The following is a 16,393-nucleotide window of genomic DNA, read 5'->3' as shown; positions in this document are numbered from 1 at the left end:
ATCAAATTTGCTGCTTTCATGCTCATAGTAGTTTTTGAATTGATCTTTCAATTATAGGGAGCCGCGGTGGCTCAGTGAGTTAGACGCTTGCTCGCTAACCTGAAGGTTAAGGGTTCAATCCCGGCATAGGTCGAGATAATACCTTCGGATTTTTCAACCTAGTTTCCCCCTGTCAGTGATGCAGGTAAGAGGGGCTGACATGGAAAAAGTGTCTAGTCGTTCAGATGGGAGGCTGAGCACGTTAAAGATCCCTTGACAGTTGGAAATCGAAAAAGAGCAGGCTAATGCCCCTGTCCTGGCAAAAATTTCCCTCATGGCACCCTGCATTAGCCCACATGGTGCAGAAGAGTAGGACGTAAAACTCCATTCATTTCATTTCATTTCTTTCAATTATACAAACTCTTTATGTCAAACTTGCTGATATCTGAAATACATAAAACCAGTACTAACGATCCAAACCGCAAAACAAAACCCGAAATCCCAAACAACAATTTTGTGAAACATTGGTAGCAGCTAATGAACTTTTGAGGAAGTATATCAACCATAAGTGAGTAAGTATTCCATAATGAAAAGTGGTATCAGGTGTTTAGTAGAGTAAGTATACCCTACCTGGCCCCACACGATATCTTATCTGTATTTTCCACTGACCGATCCAATGTTGCCTAGCAACACAAACCAGAAAGGAATTATTGGAGCATAAATTGGTGTTAATTGTGTTTTATGTGTAAATATTGTTCTGAACATAAATATATAATATAATTGTTTATGCATTGCCTTTTATTTTGTTTATGAGTCAACTAAAATATAAATATCTGGTTTCAAAGCCTGCATCTTAAGGGAATCACAGATAAAACTTATCTAAGCAACTAATATAATGATATTTAATAAATTATTCATCCATTTATGTATACTGATCTTTCTCAATACAATAACACATTGCCTGCAATAAACTCTTGTCTGAATTGAGGCCATTTGTCTTAAAAAATAATGGCCAAGTGCTTATTCATTTTAATGTAACAATATGACAACTTGTACTAATGAAGCCAAAATCTTTGGTAAAATGTTATGAACAGCATCCAGAATACGCATTTCAGCATTTGGTTGTGAAAACTTGCAATTTTCGGCTGTAATTTGGGAAACAAGCAGGACGTTCCTATATTTATGCCACTAAAGAGCTTATGTAGAAGTAAAAACAGGCATAACTGCAGTGCACACTAAAAAAATTTTTTTTGGTACCTAAAAGGGACTGATGTGTAATTTTTTTTTTTACCAATCGTATCTTACTTCAGCATAGCCAATCAGTAATAGTGCTCACAGCTCACTGTCAAAATATGAGCCTTCAAATCCATGTGTGTCCAGAATTATCTGTGTTTGTATGTTGAAATGACGACTCTCAATCGACTCCCAAAAATTGCTTAACTGTCCCTTTAACATAAGAATTTTCTTTGAACTGTATTGGAATAATCAAGTTATAAAGATGAAGGTGTAAAAAGTAAACTATTATTGATATAGAGCACCAGAGAATCTATTTATTTAATAAAGTAATAATGATAATTAACATGACATTTACCAAAGGCAATAACAAAATAAACTCAAGTATAAAAAATTCATAGGACAATTAACACAATGACATCAACAAAACAACATTAATACTCTTTATTATCATTATTTTGTTTATATAGCTTGTTAGTGATATAAATTTAATGGTTGTCATCTGTTTGTTTAACGATCGAGAACGAGAGTGCGTTAGGCAAGACGCAATTCAAACTCAAGTATCTGAACAGAATGACAAATTCTTGATTGTTCAAACACAACGAAATTCCATCAGTTCGTAAGGTCTTCAGTGTTCATTTTATCTCATCACACGTACATACTACTAACAGTCATGTCAAAAGTTGTTGGTCATTGGTCCAATGTCAGGCCTTTCTTTCATTAATATATTAAACAGTCCACTGTAAAATAATAGATGAGTGATGGCCTCAATGCAGCAAATTTTATGGCATAATGTAAGGATACACAAAATTTGAAGCAAAACTAATTTCAGGCACTCAAATATATCAAAGTCTGCTAATACTGTTTCTAATTCATGAAAATCAATCAAGTCGCTACCTTACCAACATACTGTCTGCATAGGCATAACATACTTCATGAAAATCTGATTTAGAATGGAGTTATAAACCATGATTTATGGAAGAAGAATTGTGATCAAAAACTATATTGAAAGGCACACTCAGTGAAAAATACAAGAATAGTAGGGTCATGATAAAAGATCAGGTATATATTGTATGTGAAGAAAAAAGGACAGAAGGCCTCTTGAAGGTACACAGGATCTGATCTTGATGCAAAGATGGATGTTTGAAAAAGCTCTGAGTTCCGCAAAAGTATGCTGTGTTTGTTTCTTACATAAAAAGCCACAAGGTAAGCTTACCTTGGCCCTAACTTGATCAAACAGGACTCCCACAGCCTCATTTCAAATTCCACTCACCAACTTACAATGTTGACTTGATAAAGAAAACTAAATAATCACAACAATTTAAACCTACATCACATCATTGTGATGTCATAATAGACACAATATAATACTAATTTATTCTGTTCACGATATAGTAACCCTAACTTAATATACATGTACAAACCACACATAAGATCTAATCAAATCCAAAGTAGTTAGAGGATTTATAGCAGATTTCCAAATTTATCCTTCACATTGTTGTATATTGCATGAAAAGTAGTATTTATTCAAAGATGCCTTAATTGTGATTAGTGATAACCATTGCCAAATATTTTCCACTTCAAAATTTCCAATCAAAATGGTCCATTGTTTGGATCCAAACGGCTCAAAAAATTATTAAATGAGCCCAATCATAAAAGGCTTTACATATATCTATGTATCACTTACTTACCTTTTTGGAAATTATAAGACACCTTTTCGACTTGTGCTTGCATTAAAGGGACAGGTATGCCATTTCTTTTTCAACAATCATACTTTAGTCTCAGAAACGTTTAAAGCTCACAGTCGAACTTTGAGCCTTCAAATCCATGTGTATCCAGAGTTACCTGCATTTGAATGTTTAAGGGACAACTCATCAATTTAAGATACTCTGTGATATATATAGAAAGAAAAAGGCATATATAGAATTAGTGAGTAAAATTCCTAGTTTGAAGTATTTTTAAAGGAATTATGTGATTTGTAGTACTTCTGAAGACTATTAACATATATTCAAGATTAAAATCAACCCCCCAAAATGGCGCAACTGTCCCTTTAAAAAACTTATTAGAGCAATTGCTCAAACTCAGAGCTGGTAACACAACCTTGTGAAGACAACACGACGTAGTATAGGTCTACAAATTTAAATAAATTTAGCCATAAGACAAAATCAACAGTCATTATATTTTTTTTGAACAAGGCACTCACCTATTAATCCATTCTCCATTTAAGATTCAGGCCTTCATTAGTGAAGAGCAAGAATCAATATATACAGATAGAAAAGTCATGTATTTTTCTATTAATAATATATATTTACTATCACCTACTCTGTATATTACACTGTCAAACAATATAGGTTATAATTCTTCTGTTGAATAATTATCGGTAAACTTCCCAAGAAAAAGTTTATATGGTCCTAAAATGTCTCTTCCATGGGATGCTAAAAATCCTTGCTCAAAACCCAGGTCCAATTTATTCAAAAATTTAACATAATCAAAATTTGTTTACAAATGTGAACTTATGAGTTAAAAATTTGACTTTTTGAACCAAAAATAATTGTTGTATTGTTGGATTGAGGTTCTCTATTCACTGTCAAATTCTATCAATTCTATCAACCAAGAAGATACAAGTTAGGAGCAAGAGCTTAATCTACTGTCAAATTGTCTAACAATTGACAACCCAACCAAAGGGATACAAGTATGCCAAGTCAGGAGCACGAGCTCAGTCTCATGTCACATTTTATCAATTGACACACCAACCAAGGGGATACAAGTATGCCATGTTGAGAGCAAGAGCTCTATGTCATGTCAAATTTGGTCAATAAAGGTGTTCACTTATAAATATTTGCTGTCAAGCCTGGTCTGATATGGTGTTTTTGGTGTAAGCACCCACACAGAGAAACAATACTAAGGCTGGGCACCACATACTGAATTAAAGTTGAATACCCTTGTCTATTTACAATCTGTTTCAACAACATTTTTAATTCGGTCAATAGTTATCAGAATATTTTCATCCATCAGGAACTAGTATGTGAATGATATTTAGCTTTATACAATATGATAACATGACACTAGACTGGTTGAAATAAACACTAGGCTTGACTGAGAACACTATTTAGAATATGACAATGTGATGTTATTGATAAACCATCCTAGTGTTAGGTGTACAATGGAATACACCAGCTGGTCTGATGATTATAGTTATCATATATTTTGTAGGGTTAATCTATAATAGAGATAATTATGAAAAATCACCTGTATTGTGTTATTAGAACAACAATTAGTATATGTAGGTTATATAATTTATTGAACAAGTTTTTCACGCATTGTGTAGTTTGTTAACACCAAATTTGCAAATCCAATCATACACTTTCACATAAAAGATTTTGTGTAGGTTTTTTCTAAATTCTTGTGTGTATCAGTTCAGTGACATGATAGCATCAATTTACACCATTCTAATATTCTGTGGTTCCTGCAATTCCATAAAAAAATAAGTATTTGATAATGTCACTAATAGCAAAGCCTGTATCATATATCACAAGAGGCCCTTTGTTATTAGTGATGTCATCAAACTATTAGTTTTAATGGAATTGCAGGAATTGCAGGAACTACAGATGTCTGGTTGAAAATTGGAATAGTGCAAATTGATGCTATCAGTGTCCCTGATACACATAAAAAATTTAGAAAACCTTTTTACAATCCCTTTAAGTTAACTAAACCAACAAAATTGACCAACAAAATTTTTTGCCACATTTTGACAAATGAACTTTAGAATGTTTGTGAAAGTTTAAAAAATGACAAGTTTAAAAATAATCTTTTTAACATTTTCAACTTTTCCTAGTTGTCTACATGAAGTCAAGTTTACATAAGACATATTTTTATAATTGGGTTAGCGTAAACCCAGTACCAAAAGGCACTAACAAACAATGTTGGAAAGACTAAAGATTTAAGTGGTAAGGATTACGGTGAAAGACTTGTCGTTTTATTGGTCAGCCAAAACTATTTATGTGACTTTTATCATTTGGCAGAGTTACGTTAAAAGAAGGTTTACAATAGATTATTTACATTAGCTATTATTTTTTCCATTGGACCAATACAAATTCGTGTGGCGGTTATATCACAATAAACGCCATTGCCTCATCACCAAGACATTAGGCGTAGTAATTTTAACCAATGACATTGTTATTCATTGACGTCATTGTATCAAATAAACGGTCTCCAATGTAAACAATCATGCATGTTGGTAGGCCCAAATGCGCATTTATTCAATTTTCCAGCCAACCTTTGTCCTAATATGCAACCATAACCACCATAGGATAACAGTTTAATACAGAATGGAGGAGGGTATTTTTAACCAGTTTTAAACTTTATCTTAGTCTAAATTAGACTATATCTTATCCTTAATATTTCTGAAGGTCTGAAACTATTCAGAAAATAGAATGGATGGATTGCCTGATGATATTTTTTTTCCCTATCCTTCTAAAATTAACAACAATCACGATCAATAAGATCTTTGGTTAACAACTTAGTCAAACTTGTAGTATGGTCAGCTCTATTCGGAATGATCAACAGCAAGTAGAAATGATCCATATGCATTTTTTTTTATTATACCTATGATGATCTTTGTCTGAAAATAGTACAGCCTGGCCCTTTATCAACAACCACCTTCAGTAAGCAGCAAGTTTAAGAATTTCCCTTACTACTTGCTTAATACAAGTCTGACAAGTTCATGTCTGTTGACCTTCATTATGTTAGGCTTCCATACTTCCTCTGGGTTAGCTTTAAATTAGTATGAAAATTGAAAGAAAAGTTTGGCCAAGGATCAGCTGGTAAGCAAGATTAGATGAGATGTAAAATCGAGCTTTATATATATATATATAATGGTTAAATTGTGAGCGTTTGTACATCTTTTGTGGTCATGTACTTGATCACAGCAACATAGTCTGTCCATTTAATACACATGTACTTGGTCACAGCAACATAGTCTGTCCATTTAATACACATGTACTTGATCACAGCAACATAGTCTGTCCATTTAATACACATGTACTTGATCACAGCAACATGGTCTGTCCATTTAATACACATGTGCTTGGTCACAGCAACATAGTCTGTCCATTTAATACACATGTACTTGATCACAGCAACATAGTCTGTCCATTTAATACACATGTACTTGATCACAGCAACATAGTCTGTCCATTTAATACACATGTACTTGATCACAGCAACAGTCTGTACATTTAATACACATGTACTTGATCACAGCAACATAGTCTGTCCATTTAATACACATGTACTTGATCACAGCAACATAGTCTGTCCATTTAATACACATGTACTTGGTCACAGCAACATAGTCTGTCCATTTAATACACATGTACTTGATCACAGCAACATAGTCTGTCCATTTAATACACATGTACTTGATCACAGCAACATAATCTATCCATTTAATACACATGTAATTGTGTATTTGTTAAACTTTTTCATTCATTCTTGTATCGTCCCCATGGACTGAAGGTTAGACAGGATCTTGTCCTTGTGTATTGGGCCTAAAGTGTTTATAATTATTATTATTATTATTATTATCAAGTTTAACCAAAGAACAAGTCTTACACATTCTCTCTTTATTCACATAGCACCATAGTTATCAAATTGTATCCGTGTCAATATCCTCATTTCTATCTAAGATTAGCACAACTAAAAAAGAAACAACCTTTAAGTTTCTTCTTTGGTCTTCACTACTATCTTTCATCTTGGTCTAAAATACATTCTAGAATTAAATCCTAACATGTGCTGACTTAGTGACAGTTGAACTGAGTTGATTGAACTTCCATTGGCCAGATTTTTGAAAAACAAAAAGTTGCCAATAAAGGGATTGCCCTCCTGGCAACAAATTTACAAAATTTGTTCCAGGTAAACAATTCAACATTCTTGACTATTTTTAACTTGAAACAAGGTCTGTGAAGAAAGTATGTAATCGATCAGACACAAGTATGGCAGACATTTTGAAACCACATCATCAAATATTTTCAGCTTGATTTCTGTTGTTTTTTTTTTTTTGAATGTAATGAAACTTAAAGTGCAAGCGATTGAAAGCAAAATTCGCAAATTTTTCAGAAATATATATTTGAGAATCCATATTTAAAGTATTAATATCTAGATTTAGAATTAAAATGGCAGCATGATTAACCGCTTCCAACCACAATTACTAGCTCTGAATTTTCTAGCCAGTTGATTTTATATATCACAACTGAATCCGTCTGTTCTGAACCACCTTCAATGACGATAGAAAACAAGGTTGAAAAAAAGTACCCATATTGTTTTAATCTATACAAGAATTGAATCCTGGACCTACTGGATCAAACATATATGTTTTCAGTTTACATTCTACTCAAAACTTTTTAACTTTTGTTGCATATATTAATAATAATCAATTGATCAGAAACTCATTGTCTGAAACTAGGCAAATTCAAGGAAAAAAAATTCCAAGAGCAAACAAAGCAAGTGGGTAAAAAAAAATGTCATTCAAATCAACATAGTTTTCTTTACCAAAACACAGAAAAAAAATCTTACCAGTATCAGAAATGTTGATGAGAAAAACAATATTACCAGTTTATGTATAAAACATCAATGACACTATGTAATCCCAATAGGTACTGTTAACTATTCACTAAAAAACACATTGCCATGGAGTTAATCCAGTAAATTAAATAGCAGCGACACTAAACCAAGTTGGTACTGTACATCTAAACCTTAGTCAACACCAGCTTTCATTATAATTAAATCCTTTTTTTCTTTTCTTTTTCACTTAATCAACAACAGTAACAATGAGCTATAGGTCTACACTCCTTGATCCTACCTACTCGGTAAATAAAGTCTTTTTACTGATGACGTTTATTTTACTATCCTCAAACTTATCAACACAACCACGTCACAATGGTACTCAAAAATAGTCCTTTGGAAGTGTCGAGCCTATAAAGATTTACGTTAAATAGAAAGAGGCGGTTTGACGATGTTTTGAAATGACCTCAGCACAATGCTGATATATCATGGTAAAACTAGAATTACTGAGTATTGACACTGTAACATTGTATTAAGTTGATTTGAAAAGGAGATTCAATATGGGGTACGTAAGTTGTTGAAACAAGATGTTGACACTGCACAAATTACGAGCCAAGTTCTCCATTCCACTCAAACAAAACGGCAACTAACAATTGAGCAAGTAGAGAATTCTAGAGGTCTTGCCTGTTATTTACACAAATTGTGTACACGACCCAACAAACAACAACCAATCAGTAGATTTATACAATGGTCAACGAGGCACAGACGACATTCTTTACAGAATTCATAACTTAACCCAAACTTTCTCTTGGTCATCACTCTTATCAAAATGTCAAAATGAACTTTTCATCAGACGCACTTAATGGTAATTGGAACAGCTTCGTCTCAGCTACTGATACTTTGGTCATAAAGGTACTGATCAAGCTCACAAATTTAAAGGTTTTCTAAATTATTCAAATGGCTACAACTTAAAGAAGTAATGTCTGCAATCATATAACCAAATTTTATGATCATCTTTGTTAGTTGATCAAACTGTTATCATCTGACCAAAGAAATCCATCAAAAAATAAGTTTTTTATATCTCTTTATTACAGAATATATATGTTTTTTTTTTACAAAAGTACCAAATACACATATAAGCTATGTGGAATCTCTGAAGAAGATGTTTAGTTGACAAACCCAGATGAAGAGTAGCATCAGGTATTTTTTGTAAAGTTCCAAATGTTTTATAAGCATCATCTATTTTTCAAGTTCCAAATGTTGAGGGATCTTTAACGTGCACAGGGCCTCGGTTAATTATCCCATACGAATAACTAGACGCTTTTTTCCATGACGGTGGAAACTGGGTTGAAAAATCCTATCTGAATAAAAGAAATCTTACATTGACCAAACAAGATAATGGCCATATTAAGCACATGTTTCCTTTTTTTTCTGTTGACAGAGAAAAAGAATAAACAAGAAAATCAATGGTCATGATCTACCTGAAATCACTCTCAGTGCTGTTTAGGCCAAACAAAGAAATCTTCTCAAAATGTACTTGAGATTAAAAAAGGTATCAAACCATATCGATATATAAATAATAATTCCCAGTTGCTGGCCATTTTTGGCAGCATTCTGGTTTATTAATCACCTATATCTTATCTATATTTATTACATTAATATATTTTAATACAATTTAAACTGTTTTATATGATAAGTTCCCTAAATGTGCCACAAATTACGTCATTCAAATGAGAAACTACAGTTTATCGAAAAATTAACGCCAGTTTGTGTAACTGATTCATTGCAGGGAGTGATAATAGAAATGTAAATATAACTGAATGAAATATGACCAAAAGCAGTTTACTATTTGTGCGAAGAGGTATAACTAGATCTATACAGTTTTCAAAATAATTTCATAACTTTGTCGTTATTTAGGTATGTTTCACTTCTTACTTAACGATAGCAGTAAGTGGAATACCAATAAACAATCTGTTAATACCTGGTTAATCCTATCTTACATCATCTTATATAATTTATTCAGAACAGTTACTAGAGAAAATATAATGTCAATAGTACATTGTCTCTTGTATTACTCATCCTCCAACTATTGTATTTACAAAGTTAAATCACCTTCAAATAGGCTGGCTTTCCTTTCTTACAGTTCTAAACTATACAATCACTACTATAACATTAAAACTACAACATTCAAGACTATAACATTAAAACTATACATTCAAAACTATAACATTCAAGACTATAACATTCAAAACTATAACATTAAAACTATACAATCACTACTATAACATTCAAACTATAACATTCAAAACTATAACATTCAAACTATACAATCACTACTATAACATTCAAAACTATAACATTCAAGACTATAACATTCAAAACTATAACATTAAAACTATACAATCACTACTATAACATTCAAACTATAACATTCAAAACTATAACATTCAAACTATACAATCACTACTATAACATTCAAACTATAACATTCAAACTATAACATTAAAACTATACATTCAAGACTATAACATTAATTCAAAACTATAACATTAAAACTATAACATTAAAATTATAACATTCAAAACTATACCATTAAAACTATAACATTAAAACTATACAATTAAAACTATACATTCAAAACTATAACATTCAAACTATAACATTAAAACTATACAATTAAAACTATACATTCAAAACTATACAATTAAAACTATACAATTAAAACTATACAACTATAATATTCAAAAATACACAATTAAAACTACAATTCTAAGGACTATAACAAACTATGAAATTTTAAAATCATTCTATATCATCTAAAAATAATATCATAAAATTATAAGATTATTCTGAAACCAAAGTCAGGTTTTGAATTTCCTTTAAAAAGTGAAAATGAATTAACACATAAATCTTCTGTAAAACTTGACTTCACTGATCAATTAATAAATCTCTATATATAAAAATATTGATTAAATTTTCAATATTTATATCAATAGTCTTAAAAAAATGTATCATTAAAATGATATTCATGTCCTTAGAACTATAATAATCGGTAATTACCTTTTGATGTCTGCTCTGAGCTAGTCATTATAGAGTAACATTTCCTTGTACACATGTATATCAATACACATTAACAATGACATTTTAAAAAAAAAACTATCAAATCATGAAGATAGATAATAAAACAACATAAGATGTACAAATATTGATCTTGACAAGACCATGTCTGCTAATAAACAAACAGAAAATTAATCACTTTGTCTACAGTATAATGATAATTTATTATTCATGTTTGTTTTTCTTTAACTTCTCATTATCTTTTTTACTTAGGAATCATTTTATATACCATCTATTTTTTTCTTAATGAAGGATGACGGTCCAGAAATTTCACATAAAGGGAAACTACCTCTTAGAATGGAATTTAATGTCTTAAACTCAACAAGTGTATATATTCAATCAGTTGGACTTACCAGGTTCCATGACTTAAGAATATGACTTATCTGATTATTATTTAGATTTATGTATTATTATAACAGAGGGATTCCATTGTATAGTTATGACACCAGACCGTAAGTGTACTGATGAACAAAGACTCATTTTAACCAAGTTGTAAAATTTCAATTTTTTGGTCATTTGAAGGGGTAGTATACCTTTAAGGAAAAATTTTGGAATAACATTGTCTAAAATGTACATGAAATGTATTGTATTATAATACAGAAATATTAAATAAGAACTTGAAGCATTTTGTAACTCAAGAGTTTTACACTGTGCCATCTGGTGTATTCAGCTTTTTATATTTCCATATCGCTAGCATTACAATTGATGTATTGAGCACTATTTCAACAGTTAAAATATTTTGTTGTTGTATAATATATATCTGCATCAATTAACATTAAAACTGCCATTTCTCGTATTCAAAAATTATTTAATTGTGGTTAACTCATTCCTTTTCAATATCATGTATAACAGTACTTTGTAGGCTATAAACCTTTTGGTTACATACAATTTTTAAAGCTACCATTGTCAATGCATTGTTAACTTTTACTTTTCTATAGTAATGTACTAACCTTAATTGAAATTGCAATTTGAACTCTTTATTGTTTCACTTTAAGTCCATTAACAATTTCACTTCATCTACAAAAGTTAAAATAATCCTTAACAAAAGCCACAGTACTATTAACACAATAGAAGGAACGTTATTAATCCATTTCGTTTTAACCAGGCAGATTTCACCTATATATTATGGACATCTATAAATGAAAAAAGGAATCACTAATGAAATCCTTTCTGTTACCATGACAACTATTTGTCATCCAAGTTAATGTATTGCTAAATACTTCATAACATCTCAATTAGAAAATCAACCTGTATAAATCTATAACTACTGCTCTCTATATGAACATCCAGGTAGATTATCACTTCTGCTGGAAATTCTCCACATTGTTTCATTCTAATGTACTGGTGTCACAAATGTTTATAATGATGACATAAAGATCCCAATGAGACAAAGAGACAGGTAGATTAATTATCGTCTGCCATTTTTACATAATCAACTTGACACTGAGTCTACCATTTACAGATGATGTCCCAGAAAGCAATGGTCTTTGTTGGAAATCACAAGATGCACTTAAAGAGGCTTTTCTTAATTTTTCTATAATAGCATCAATTTGAACCGTTCCAATTTTTAAAAAACATTTGTGGTTCTTGCAATTCAACTAAAACTAAACTAATCGCAAAATATGTCTGATTGGAAATTGAAATGGTGCCAATTGATGCTATCAGTATCCCGATACACATGAATAATTTAGAAGACCTCTTTACAATTCCTTTAATAGATTACATATATGCACTTTGTTACCTTAAAGTCTTTCAGATTGTGCAAAAGACTAAAACAAAATGTTATCCTGGATCAATTGTATTACCTATTGCCCTTCCCCAAATGAATCCTTACTATTCCGTTTTTTTCTATTAGGTTTTCCCTGCAATCTTTTTCATTTCGGCCACTTATAATTGCTCACAAAAAGTTTTATACTAAACTACAAAGACTCATTACCCTTTGGTTGAAACGCCCTGAATCTGCTGTTTCTTTGATGCTGATGTACAATTCTTTTCTATTCTTAATATTGCTCACCTGAGAATCAATGATGCATAATTTAGAATTTTTCCAACATCAAATATACTTGAGATGGCTACTTTAACTTGAGTCTGGCTTGATGTATCTTAGAAATCTCTTATAAAATCAATTATAGGAGAATCTCTGTTGGGTGTGGCTATCAACATTCTGTGTATGACATCATGAGAGATCACAAAGCTATTTAATTGATTTTCCCAGATGGAAAGTAGAAATAATTGTAGTTTATTCAACAATAGACCTACTGAACAAATTTTGACAACAAAATATAGCCCAATAATTGTTTCTGAGTGCCAATCTTTCCAAAAATATCATGTCACCCCTAGGCATATTGCTCATCTCCCCTCTCCTATTAGCTAACTACCTAAAGGGATTTTTAAAAGGTTTTCTAAAAAATTTATGTGTATAAGGGACAATTATATCATCAATTTGCACCTTTCCAATTTTAGTCAGATATCTGTGCAATTCAACACAAAGTTAGTGTTTTATGATGTCACTATCACAAAAGCTTGCTATTGATATACAAGGACCTTTGCAATAGTGAGGTCATAGTTTAAATGAAATTGCTACAACCACAGATTGGAAAATGGTATGGTGATTAGAGCTATTATTTGAGAATACGTTTCTGACTCTCTGATCACATGGTAGCTGCGTTAAAGTATATTTCTACCATGTAGTGTAAATCAAATCAGATTGAATAAACCTATTGCTTGTCACAAATATATTTTTAATTGAGCACTTTTTATCATAGCAATCATTAATTAACACTCTTCACTTTCTATATAGTCTTATCCTTCAATAAGGTTGATATGGTAACCTTATGGCTCACATCAGGGTGAGCACTTTTCGGCATCTCCTTGGCAACAGTCAATGTTTGCATGTTTCTGTCCCTCTCCTTTATGCTCATTTTAGACTTGGATCTGGGAGAACAAACACTATATTGTAACTTTTATACAATTAGGATTTTGTATGTTCTTCTGTTTCTCTTGACTGTATGATACTCTTATAATACTTATTCAGTATTTTCAGGTATGTGTATTTTATATTGTCTTGGTTTAGGAATGGTGGAGGTGGGGCAGTGTAGGTGTCTATAGGGGTATAATTGCATCTTTATATAAGTTCACATTATTATTTTACTCTTTATCTTTAACTATTTATTACATAAAATATAATTATATTAGCTTACAGTTTCAAGGTTAAACTAAAGTATCATTACAATGTAGCCTATGTTTCATCTATAATAATTATCTTTATTTCAGCTGTTAAAGTTCCTTTGTTTAAATTAATATAAATTAGTTTTGTCTTAAAACCCCATTAACAGGGTAGGTTATTATTCAGCATTTTTTTTATATTTAACACCAGGCATAACTCATACATTGTATTCATTGTTATATAATATTCTGTAAGCTATATTAATCTGTGATATTTGAATATATATTTTAAAGGTTATATTATATTGTTTATTTTGTAAATATATATTTCAGGGTTTTAAATACATGTTTAATAAAATATAAAACTGAATTGTGTTCTTGCAATACAATACCCCGAGATAAACATACATTTTGTAGAAAAACTCTTTACATACAAAACTCTTAAAGAAAATAAGAGTATGTCTCAATTTGATTTAAGATAAAGGCTATTCCTTATTGTTTTTGAAATTCCTTGAACTATCTTCTCTAGCAATTGGCATCTACTGCTGTATAGAAAACTTTCATTTTTGTAACTGGAAATTACAGATACACACATAAATGAATCTTGCTTCATAGAAATCATATTTTCTGGACTTTGTTTACATATATAGGCTTACTGAAGTCCAAAACCGGAAATGTCAAAACATGTATGTAGTAACAAAGAACGAGACAGTTTCATCACAAAGCCTAGGATGAATAGGCTACAGCACCAAGTTAAGGCTACAGCACCATGTTAAAACAGTGGATGTTTAAAGGGAGACAACTACAGGGAGATTAAAGCATTCTAAAACTTGAGTTTGACAGTTGGACAGGAGATTATAATTTTGATTAATTATTGTCTGAGCTAAGTAAAAAGTTTCTTGAATTTTTTCCATTATTTCTCTGAGAATTAAAACTGTTAGTCTTAGAATGTTTGCAAATTGTTTTTACTGAGGACAATTTTCAGCCAAATTTTTGGACTTTTTTGGTTGAAATTTTTAGGAGGGAAATGTTTCTTTTCAATGTAAACTTACAAAAAATTATATTTTTAACAAGGCACAGACATTCTAAAACTTGAAGTACTAATTTGAGGCTGATATTCCAATTCTCTTAAAAAAAAATATAGAAAAAATTCAAAAAATACTTTTTGCTTTGCTGATGAACAACATAAAAACATATAGGGTGCTGTCAGACCACAATCTTCACAGAATTGCATCTCACCTATCATTTCTGTATGAATTTACAAATCAAAATACTACAGAGAGTCTTAGATTGCCTCAAGGTTAATAAAAATGCCGACCAATGAAAAAGTTATCATTTGTGAACATGATTTTACAAAGAGCAATTTTTAGTCCGAAATTTTCTTGGGGGAAGTGTGTTTGTTTTAAATATTAAACATTCAAACTTATATCGATCTTTGTAGCCTTACGAGGGACATTCTTAGAGGTCCGTAACTAGGGTGCAAAATTCGAACAAATTCTCAATTGAAGTGAAGCTGAAATCAGTCTCTGTGCTATCAGCTATTTGCTGGACACAGATTAAATTTTTTTGCAATTCAACCATACCCAATGGCACATTGGGCTGGTTACGGGTCTGAATTCTAAGATATCTATAGGATACATTTGACAAAAAAGTATTCAATTCGGAGTTCAGTGTAGAGAGACAGGCCAGCCAACTAGTAGCCTATTAGCATGGTAATTGAAGTATTATGTTTCTGCATGGATTTATAATTTTATCTAATGCTTATCAATAATTATAATAGATAATATTATTTATTACCTATATTGAAATAACCTTTCATTCATCTATGATACAGTCTCGATGTGCTTCTATCATATTATTTGATCTATGACATCTTTCTTGGCCTTGAAAATGAAACATTCAAGGTCAATTTTTAAAGCTAACATGTCTAAAGAATAATTGTTCTTGATTTAACCCCTTCACATTTTTTTGGTTATCATCTTACTTACCAAAGGAGAGAAACAGCCCCGTCTTTAGGGTGGGGTCCGTGTGGGGGGGGGGGGGGACTGGCTAAAGCAAAACCTTCTTCAGTTCAGCAGAGATTGATTCATTTACAGTGCATTTTTACAGAATCAAAAAGATATAGATTTTGATACGTTTTTGGCACCTCAAAATTGTCAGAAATGAGCTCTCTGGGCTTTTATATTCAACTAAATGAATACATCACCATTTGAAAATTCAATTTTACATAGGCGATTCTTTATGGACAAGAAACGCAGTAGTCTCCCTTTGACCACATACAGTGAAGTAAGTATCAGAACTTCATCAGAAAGATATGTTTTATCAAAAGCTTCCAGAA

Source organism: Lottia gigantea, assembly GCF_000327385.1.
Source record: "Lottia gigantea unplaced genomic scaffold LOTGIsca_119, whole genome shotgun sequence".
Classification (NCBI taxonomy): Eukaryota; Metazoa; Mollusca; class Gastropoda; family Lottiidae; genus Lottia; species Lottia gigantea.
Note: the sequence above shows the minus strand (reverse complement) of the source record.